Below are 9,610 nucleotides of genomic sequence, written 5' to 3' on the forward strand. Positions count from 1 at the left end.
TGCTTGGGCTGTGCTCATGGAGCATGTGTTTGGCAGGTTGCTATAATTCATTCTGCTGCCAAGACGTGAACAGAAAATAAAAACTAGTATATGTAGCTGTCAGGACAAGAGGGGTTTTTGGATGTACAAGACTGGAAAAATGGACAGAAAACCAGATGCAGTTCTTTCTTACATGCAATAACTTGAATGCCCAAAGTTCAGTCACCCAGTGGAGGCTGAGGCAGAGATTCCATCTGCACAGAGGCTCTGTGCCTCCCCACCACTCCACAAATTATGAACTGCAGTGTAAAAACCCAAAGGAAACAGACACTGGCCCTTCTTCAGCCCCAGTGCTGCTCCTCTCTCCCTACCTCTCCATACACATAGCATCCAGACCTGGACACAGACACAAACACACTGAATACTTTTGGAGCTGCACCTACTGGTGATCCTCCCACTGTTTCGTCCCGTCTATCTGGGATTACATGAATGATGGAAATGCAATGTGCAAACACACAATCTCATCTTTGTAGCTTACTGTAACTGCCTCCCTGCAGCATCACTGAGCATGACTAGTAATTCTGCACCCCAAAAGCCAAACTAGAACTATTAATGCCACATACTAAGTGTGATGAGTATCAGAATTAGGTACGTCCTTGATCTCTGGCGTGTTACCAGCTTCCTGCTGGGACCACATAGAGCTCCCATGTCACACAGACATCTGCAAAACCAGATGCAATCCTTCACATTCATAGCTCTCTTATTCTATTCCTGGCACATGACTAACTGGTTTTCTCCTCCAGTGCTAGATTTTTTTCCTTCTCTCTTTTTTTTTTTTTAATAACTTGTTTTCAGGATGAAAGTTTTTTTCCCCGATGGCAGCAAAAACATGAGTGTTCACTCTAACAGCTCTGAGTGAGGTGGGAAAAGGGGCAGAAACCCACCTGCTTGGACAGCTTTATGTAAGTTCAGTCAGGAAAGGGAAAATCAATGCTATTTGAAGGGTGGTCCAAAGTCTGACTAGTTCATACGTAACATAAAACTTTCACCTATATAAAAAATATTTTATATAATGATTTAAGTATTCTGTTAAAAGGTACAAAAAAGGCACAGTAAAGTAAAAGGTTCATTCATTTACTCAGGTGCATTTGTTTAAACAAGAAACAGCCACAAGATTAACCCTTTCCCTATTCCAAGCTGAAGAAGGACCCTTCGTTTATGAAGCAGGAGAAAAGCAAGTTTGAGCCAAACTGCAACATTTGATTGTCCACAGCCACCTCTGGAATCCATTGTTAGCACCATTTATCCCTCAAACCCACTTGCTCTCTGCTTTGCAGATGTTACACAAACACTCCTGCACCCAAGCACACACACACACACAGACTTTCTCAAGTATTGGTTGAAAGAGCTAAACTGCAGCTAAAATTCATTTTACAAGTTAAGAAACTCTACGAAACAGTATCTATGAGCTCTGTCCCACTCAAGTTTTTACAGAGCCTGTGGATGTCTCATGCTCACCTGACTGTGCTGGTTTTGTACCAGGCAAAACCAGAAGCAAACAGTTTTATTCTGTTTAGGTGTTGCTACTCGAGCTCCCGCCCTGGGCTCTGATTCTGCCAACACAGAGCCATTTTATACATATGAATAATCACTCCCAGTTTAATGAAGCTCCTCACATATCCATTAGCAATCATTTTGGCTAAAAAAGCCTCTGCCCATCAGTCCTGGATGAGCCTAGAAACAGAAGAGTGATATTACTGGGAGGCTCACTTTGGGAAAGGCTGTGGTTTTTCTGGGGATAGGACACAGAACTGAAAGACAGGGAAAAAAAAAAGCAAGGGGTAAAATCACAACACCACAGTCCTCAGCAAGGCTGAGATGGATTCCAGTTTTCTGGCCTTGTTCTCACCAACTCTAAACAGAAAGAGATTTCAGAAACCAGCACGTGAGATCAGATAGAACTTGGGTCCATGGTGACTAGTCACAACTTGTCTGGTGTCCTCGCTGCATGCCAAGGCTGCAAACCCCATCTCATGTTTTTGTGTACAGAGAAAAATCAAAGCAACGATTTTGTTTGCAAGTGCAGTAGCTGTCAAGTAAAAATACCTTAACTCATTTTGTTTTCCAACTGCTAGCAGTAGTGTTATGGGCAAATCACCTGCCAAATTAAATGCAAAGTCTGAGCTTTCATCTGTCTATTACAAAGGAAACCTCTCGTGTAAGGAAATGAGCGTTACTAATAGAGCACATCTACACTGCAACTTCTTCCTTTCATCTCACTCTTGCCTTCAACACCTGTCCTTCCACAGGGGATGAGTGCACTGGCACTGGCTTCACTGTGTCCATATGTCTGTCTCACATGGACTGTGGCACATCTATAGCTTGCACTTGGTCTGCAATGGAACATTTATTTCTGACATCTCACAGAAGGTTCCCCTGAGAAGTGAGGATGCTTTTATGCAGCAGGACTTACATCTTCGACAAGAGAGTAGTGGAAAACACTCTCCTGCTGGGATCCTGAAACAATCCCAAACTGTGGCAATCGTTAATTGCTGAACATAAGTGAAACCTACAATAACCAGCCATAGCATTTTCAAAACTCAATATAATAGTTATGTAGTTATTCTGCACTTCTCTTGTAGTTATCGCCTGTTGAGGAAGCAATTTCTGTCTTAAGCTCTGACTTATATTTCCAGTCTATTTCAACTCCTTGGTCTCTGTAGTTTAATCCTGCTTCAGGAGGTGACAATTTTCCACAAAAATAACTTTGCTGGCAACCATTAGAACTGTGAATTCACTGGACGCCGGCAGAGCTAAAGAAGAGATGGCATGGCTTAGGCAGCCAAAAACAAAACATCTAAGAACCCCAACAAAACCTACAAACCTGGGAGCTAATCCTGATAATTCTCCTGCACTTTAAAAATCTTGAATTTCACAAAAATACCGACTTCCCAGCACACTCATTTCTGCCACAGCATCCCTTCCTCCCCTCTGCTCACCGTTCAGTTTCATGGGCAATCATCCCCTGACTCTCACCTGCCTAAGCTCAGCAGACCTCCAGTACCTTCCCCCTCCTGGTCACCCTTCTGCCACAGCACAGATGGAGCTGTTTCTTGGAAGGGCAGTGTTGGACTCATCCAACTCAGGGAGGCCTGTGCTGGGAATTTTCATTGCTGTCTGCTTGCTCATGCCTGGGATTAACATCTGGCCCTGCCACATGTGGCAGAGGGGATGGGAAGTGAGCACCAACAGAAATCCTTGCAGAAAGGAGCCTCTACAAAGCAATGAGAGAAACCCTCAGTTCCCATTGACCCTCTCAGGACAGTGCTGTTATCTAGACTGCCAGGTCTCTGAAGGAGGTAGAATGGGGTTTTTTCAAAGTTTTTTAATGTAGTTTTACAATCCTAATTGGGGTCTCAATTAGATAGTTTTGTAGTAATATGAAAGCATATTAAATTCTACAGATTCCCCTGGGAAAGAAGAATATACAATAAAATGCCAAAAATATTTTCAATGACAAAAGCAAAGTGTCTCTGCCTGCAGTGGTCAAGAATACTTAGCTCAAACCAGCTGATAGTTGCCATTTCTGGTATAAATACAACGTTTTTAATGCAAATATTATTTATCATCTGAAGGTTAGACAGTACCAAAATCAGTTGATGAAGAACAGTTAATGCTCATGCATGCAGTTCTATACCAAATGTTTAGTCAAGCTCAGAAAAAGACAAATAGACCCATTTATACTTTAAAATTATGTTAAATCACATTAGCTCTTCAAAATTACCTCTGTTTTTCATAATGCCTACACACAGATGTTCCTTTAACTCAATGGATGCTTTCAGTGCAGGGAGAACTGAACACTTGCAGCACAGCTCCCCCAGTATGCCTAGAACCAGAGGCTAAGGGTGGTCTCATGCAGGTAGCTGAGACTTCAAACTTCACAGTTTAATTAGCCACCTGAAAACACCACTAAACCCCTGCACTTTTTCCTTTCTAAACTCCACATTGCAGGCTTTTCAGCCCTTGAAGGGTAGACCTCTCTCTATGGTGATCAATTTCTGGACTTGCACTGTAAGCAAACATCAGAATGGCAAACCTATGGGAGATCTGACTATCAATCTTGAACTATCTAGTGGTGTTCCTAGAGAATTTAACACTTGAAGAAAAGCGTTAGAGTGCTCTTGGTTCTTCTCCCACTTTGCTGTTGAATTGCTACATGACACACTTTGAAACTTCCTGTGCTTTATCATTTGCCATATCCTCTTTGCTGAGCAGCTCAGGTTGTGATCCAAAACCAAGTCTGCCTTTTTCTGCTTACTGTTAGTTAAATCCTTGGAAATCCTCAGCAAATATCTTTCATTTGACTGGGTTTTTTTTAGTATTAAATGAATATGAATAAAAAGGAGAGAGTGACCCAAGCAAAAAAAAAGAATGACCTAGAAGGGGACTGAGCCAACAAATGACCCAGAGAACAGAAAGTTATTTTGGTTTTGTTCCTCATGCTGGTTTCCTCAAATTGCATTTTTTAAATTTTACTTGAAAGTATTAAAAAAATGCTGATGAGCACTGCAATAGAAGCAGGCTTGGCTCTTGGTAGAGAAACATTATGACTTAGAGCCAAGGACTCCTATTTTTCACATGTGAATTATTTTTTGAACAGCATTTCCTGGCTCAGTGTCACTGCACCAGAGATAGATATGATAGCAGATAAGTGTATGAGATTTTACATCAACAAGAGTGTTACTTTTACAATGAACACATTTGTAGTCAGAGCTCAGGAGTGGTTTTATTTGTGCTGTGCATGGAAGATGTTGCACTGCACACTGTTTTACTAACACACTTTTCTTCTAGAAATGGAATGTAATTCAAATTTTCTGACGCTGCAGCTACAATTTGATGGCTGGATTTACTAATCATGTGGATTTACAGTAACAAACTCTTCAATTTTCTTTCCTTCTCTAGCTCACCTTTCTGCCACCTTGATTTATTTCTGTCTCACAGCTGTGCCTACCCAATGATCCTTGCTATCGCTCCACACTTCTCCACCTCTTCCTGCAGCTGATCCAAACTAACACACAATTTTTCTGGGAATGTGAAATGAAAGAACTCTCACAGCAAGAATACAATGTGCAGAGCTGAAGGGAACAGTTTACCAGAGGGTGGGGGAAACAGCCTGAAGGCTAGAGGTTCCAGCTTAGAAAAGGTAAAAAACTTCCAGCTGAGATTCCACCATCAGTAGTCACTACAGCACACCAGTAACTCCCACAGCTCCGAGGGAATTGACCCACCTCAGGTATTTACAGCAGCAACTGCCTGAGTTACATAAATACAGCCCCAATATTCCACTCCAAAAATCAGCATTGCTGCCTTTAAAACTGGCACTAGAAAACCTTAGTAGCACAAATACGATCCAAAGGACAAACCAGACCAAATAAATAATGCAAACCAGATTGGAACAAAGCTGAGAACACTGAGGCCCAACAAAATGAAATTAATAGGTAAAATAATGACAAAACTGAGAGTTCTCAGCCCCTTCCAAGTCAGAGCTCTCCACACAGCACAGATGTGAAGGAGACCAGAGAGTTCCCTGCACGGTGCTCCGCAGGGATTCAGACAGGCAGAGCCCAGGATGAAACTGCAGCCCTGTGTTTATGTATTAATTACTGAAAAGTTACTTAACCTTGAGCCATATCCTAACGTAATGAGCTTGGGCATCCTTAAGTCTCTGGGAAAGGGAGCTGAAGGCAAACTGGCTGCCTTGGCTTGGCTTCCAAGCAGCCCTGCCCCGTGTCCTTGCTGGGGCTCCCATCAGAGCAGGCCCTGGTGGAGCATGGAGTGTGCAGACTCCAATTACAGAGACACTGCACCTCAGCACAGCTGCCAACCACGCCGAGATCTGAGCGATAACAATTACACTTAGGAGCGTCACTACACGTTTCAATGCATTTACACATTCTCCTTTTACTCTCTATCTATTATTAATGGCAACTGGGCGAATATCAAGGCCCCAGTGTGTTTGGCACTGTAGGTGCACGGGAGGGCAGCGAGTTCTTGCTCTGAGGAGTTTACAGGCTAATCATAAATGACAGCAGATAGAGGTTAAACATTATGAGCTGCTCTGCTTTTCATCGGAAATTTAAGTCAGGTAATGATTTTTAACCAGATCGAAGCAATTACACATTAAATCATGACTAGGCTGCAAACATATCCTAGTCAATCTTATATACTGTGTGACAAGACAGACAACCAGGTCCCAGAAGGTTCAGGGCTTTACAGACGACCACCTGTATGGAGATTTTGCACAAAGCAAACTGGAAATTCAGTTTTGTTCAGGTCACACTTACAAGTAAGCATGTATTTAAATCCAGTTCTGCTCACCCAAGGACTTAATATGTAAGCCCAGCACATGCATCTGATGGCATTTTGCATTTCCTCATATTTTTAGATGCCATTCCTAAATCCACCATAAATAACTTCATATTAATCAGCTGTGAGGTCATATAAGCCACAGGTGATAACAGACCTCCACAGAAAAGGATTCTGAAGCCATAACTGATAAATTTTATCCACCTGAGGACCACACTGGCCATTTCCCAGGAAATAGTGGCCTTACCTGTTTTACATACATTGCAACTGTGCACCCACCCTTGGTGTGGCAGCACGGTCTGCAGAGCTGCACGAGAGGCACCAGGCTCTGTGCACCTGGGAATGAGCTGCACTCTGTCATTTGAGCTCCTCCTCAACAGCTTTCCCGTAGGAAACACTGGGGGCTGAGCTAACAAGGGTACGTGGGGGAACAGCTCCCATGGAAAGCTCAAACACGAGGGAACACACTGATGCTGTGCAGAGGGATCCTGAGGCTGCAGCTTCAGAAGTGGGTGCAGCTCTGTGTCTCCTGGACCACCACTGAGCCTCGTGTCCTAGGTGGCAAACACAGCTCTGCTCTGGCTGAGATGGCCTGAGCAGTGTTTGCATTCAGCACTCCTGGAGGCCACCAGAGACCTACCAGCTGTGCCTTGGATACAGGAGATTAACGTCATGCTGAGACTTCATCTGCTGCGTTTCCTACTGCTTTACAAGATTTGGACTCTGACTGTGCAGACTTCCCTGTAGGATTGGCATTGTGCTGAGCCCTTCCCCGGGCCCTAGGAGGACACCTCTTGCACAGAACCTCGTGCTTGTCTTTGCTCACAACCAACCAGCCCACAAGAGCAGGAGGTGCCAAGCACCACATGTTCCACCAAAGCCAACCGGTGTCACGGGGACTCACTACCCTCAAGGACAAGAACTGAATTTGCTAAGATGAGACGGGCACCACTTCCCAGATTTGACACAAAATGGGCATGTTCAGGTTCCCACAAGTGCACGCAGCTGTTTTAGGACGCCAGAAGTACCTAGAGAGGCAACTGGTTAGCAGCCACGTCCATGTAGAAGAAGGGTTATTTATTGCACCACACTGTAGGGGTGACTGCATCAGCTAAGAGTCCTGGGTTTAAAAATCATTTTGTTCCCACTAGTAAATTCACAAACAACTCATGGAACAGGAGCAAAGGTCTTTATGGCTCCCTCATTTCCAGGGCCTCCCCAGGCTACCTCTGTCCACTTTCTACAGCTAAGACACCTAAGGCTCCTCTGACCCTCCCCATGCAATGCAAACACTCTAAATCACACCTTGCCAGGAGAGATCTCTTTCTCCAGGAGAAGCAAAGCTACAACACATCTATGTCAGCTAAGGATACTGCAAGGACCAAATTCTTTCAGGTTACCATTCTCGATTCTCAAACCAATGCAAGTCCACACAGGAGGATCTGCAGAGGTCCCAACTCACCACGCTGCAGAGGCAGCAAAGGGAGCTCAGTGCTCACACACATCGAAGCACTCCAGCTCCTGGAGTAACAGTAAAAATAGAGGACACAGCTCACAGCACAAGAGGGTCAGAAAACAATTTTGCCACTGAAAAAAAATTTACTTAGGGAAGAATTGGACAATTAATCTTCTCAAATTCAGACTAGTCAAAAATAGCCTGTGCATCTTACAGAGATTCTGCACCTTTTCTTTACTCTGCAGCCACAAAAAAAAATGACAGCTTAGGGGAAAATACATCATGTTTCAGACTTCTTCCTCAAAAGCAAGTCCTTGCTGGAAGACTTTTGTCCCAGCCAGACTCCCAAGAATGACATACAGGGACTGCAGAAACTCAGAAGGTCTCTGAGTGTCCTGATGATTCACCCTCAGAGAAACCACCATGGATCACCCAGGACAGACACAGTGTCCCATATGAATGGCTTAGTACTGGGGACTCCACACTTAACCTGCAACAGGCTATGGAGGCTCACAAAGATTTTCTGTCTATGTGGTCTGATTTCACAGGAGCATTAGGGAACAAAGGAAAAACAAACACATTCAGACTTTCACACACAGCTGGAGAATATGGGTAGAATCCTGCAAAGCGAAGGAAGTGTCAGATCTTGTCAGTGACTTCACTCTCACTACAGAGCACAGAATGCTCAATTTCTACATCCGATTCCAACTAAGGTGCTCTGACTTTCAGGGAGTTTCACTTGTACAATTGGACGAACATGACTGAATGATTTGCATGAGGGACTTTCCCAGGCATGCTTTATAAGCTCTCTACTCTTCTGAAATTGTGTCAGTCTTTTCTGTCTCACAGTAAAACTTGTAAGATTTCTTTCCCAGGGACTTGGAACTGTGTGCAGAGTATTTTGATAATATGTGAAAACCTTTTCTATAAAGAAAACACATGCCAAAATCAGAGTATCTGGATCCCTGTATCTTCTTTCTCAACTTTCTAGAGTCTTACTCCCACAGTTTTAATGTTCTAAGTTCTGAAAACAACAATTCTTTGGACAAAAATTAGGAAATGGTCTTTCCAGACATTTAGCACTGAATCTTTATCTGTGTCTATGAGCCCACTGAGAGTTTCACATAAATTCCAATTGCTTTTCCACTCCATTCTTTTTTTCCATTCTTGAAGATGGTTGTTGCATAAAGGTCTGTAGGACTCTAATTTTTATTTGTAATTTTTTTCTGCTATATAAATTACCTATTTTTATCTGGTACTCTTTTTCCTTTCAATGATTTACTTTCCTGTGAAGGAGGGGAAAGAAACATCAAGTTTCAAATATGGAAGTGACTACCTAAATAACTGCAGAAATAGCCCAGTAAGTATGCACCACGAGATGGAAATCAGAACTAAAAAGAACAGTGTGCAGATAATAAAAACTGTCACTTGTTAGACACATCAGGAGGCTGCTGTGACTGCAGACCTGTGGTCACAGAAGCCAAAATCAGCTAAATCCTGCAGAGAACATTGCAGATTGTATTTAAGATTTGCACTGAAATCTCTGAGAAACTCTGCTGTGATTTCAGTTCTTGATTGATGTTTGAATGTTTAACTTAATTTTGGCTTCTAGTCTTTTTAAAATGAACACTAACTAATGGTTTCGTTGCAGCCTTAAGGATGGCTTTGTCTCACGTGCAAAGCAAACATTTAAGGAAGGCTGAGACTGGAGCCAAACAAGGAAATGGTTTACAGAGACAGCTGAGAAGCTACAGCACAACAAAACAAGTAGGTAACGGCTGAAAATCTAACCTGTCTGCATGGGTGTCC

Source organism: Acanthisitta chloris, unplaced genomic scaffold (assembly GCF_000695815.1).
Source record: "Acanthisitta chloris isolate BGI_N310 unplaced genomic scaffold, ASM69581v1 scaffold11601, whole genome shotgun sequence".
Lineage (NCBI taxonomy): Eukaryota > Metazoa > Chordata > Aves > Passeriformes > Acanthisittidae > Acanthisitta > Acanthisitta chloris.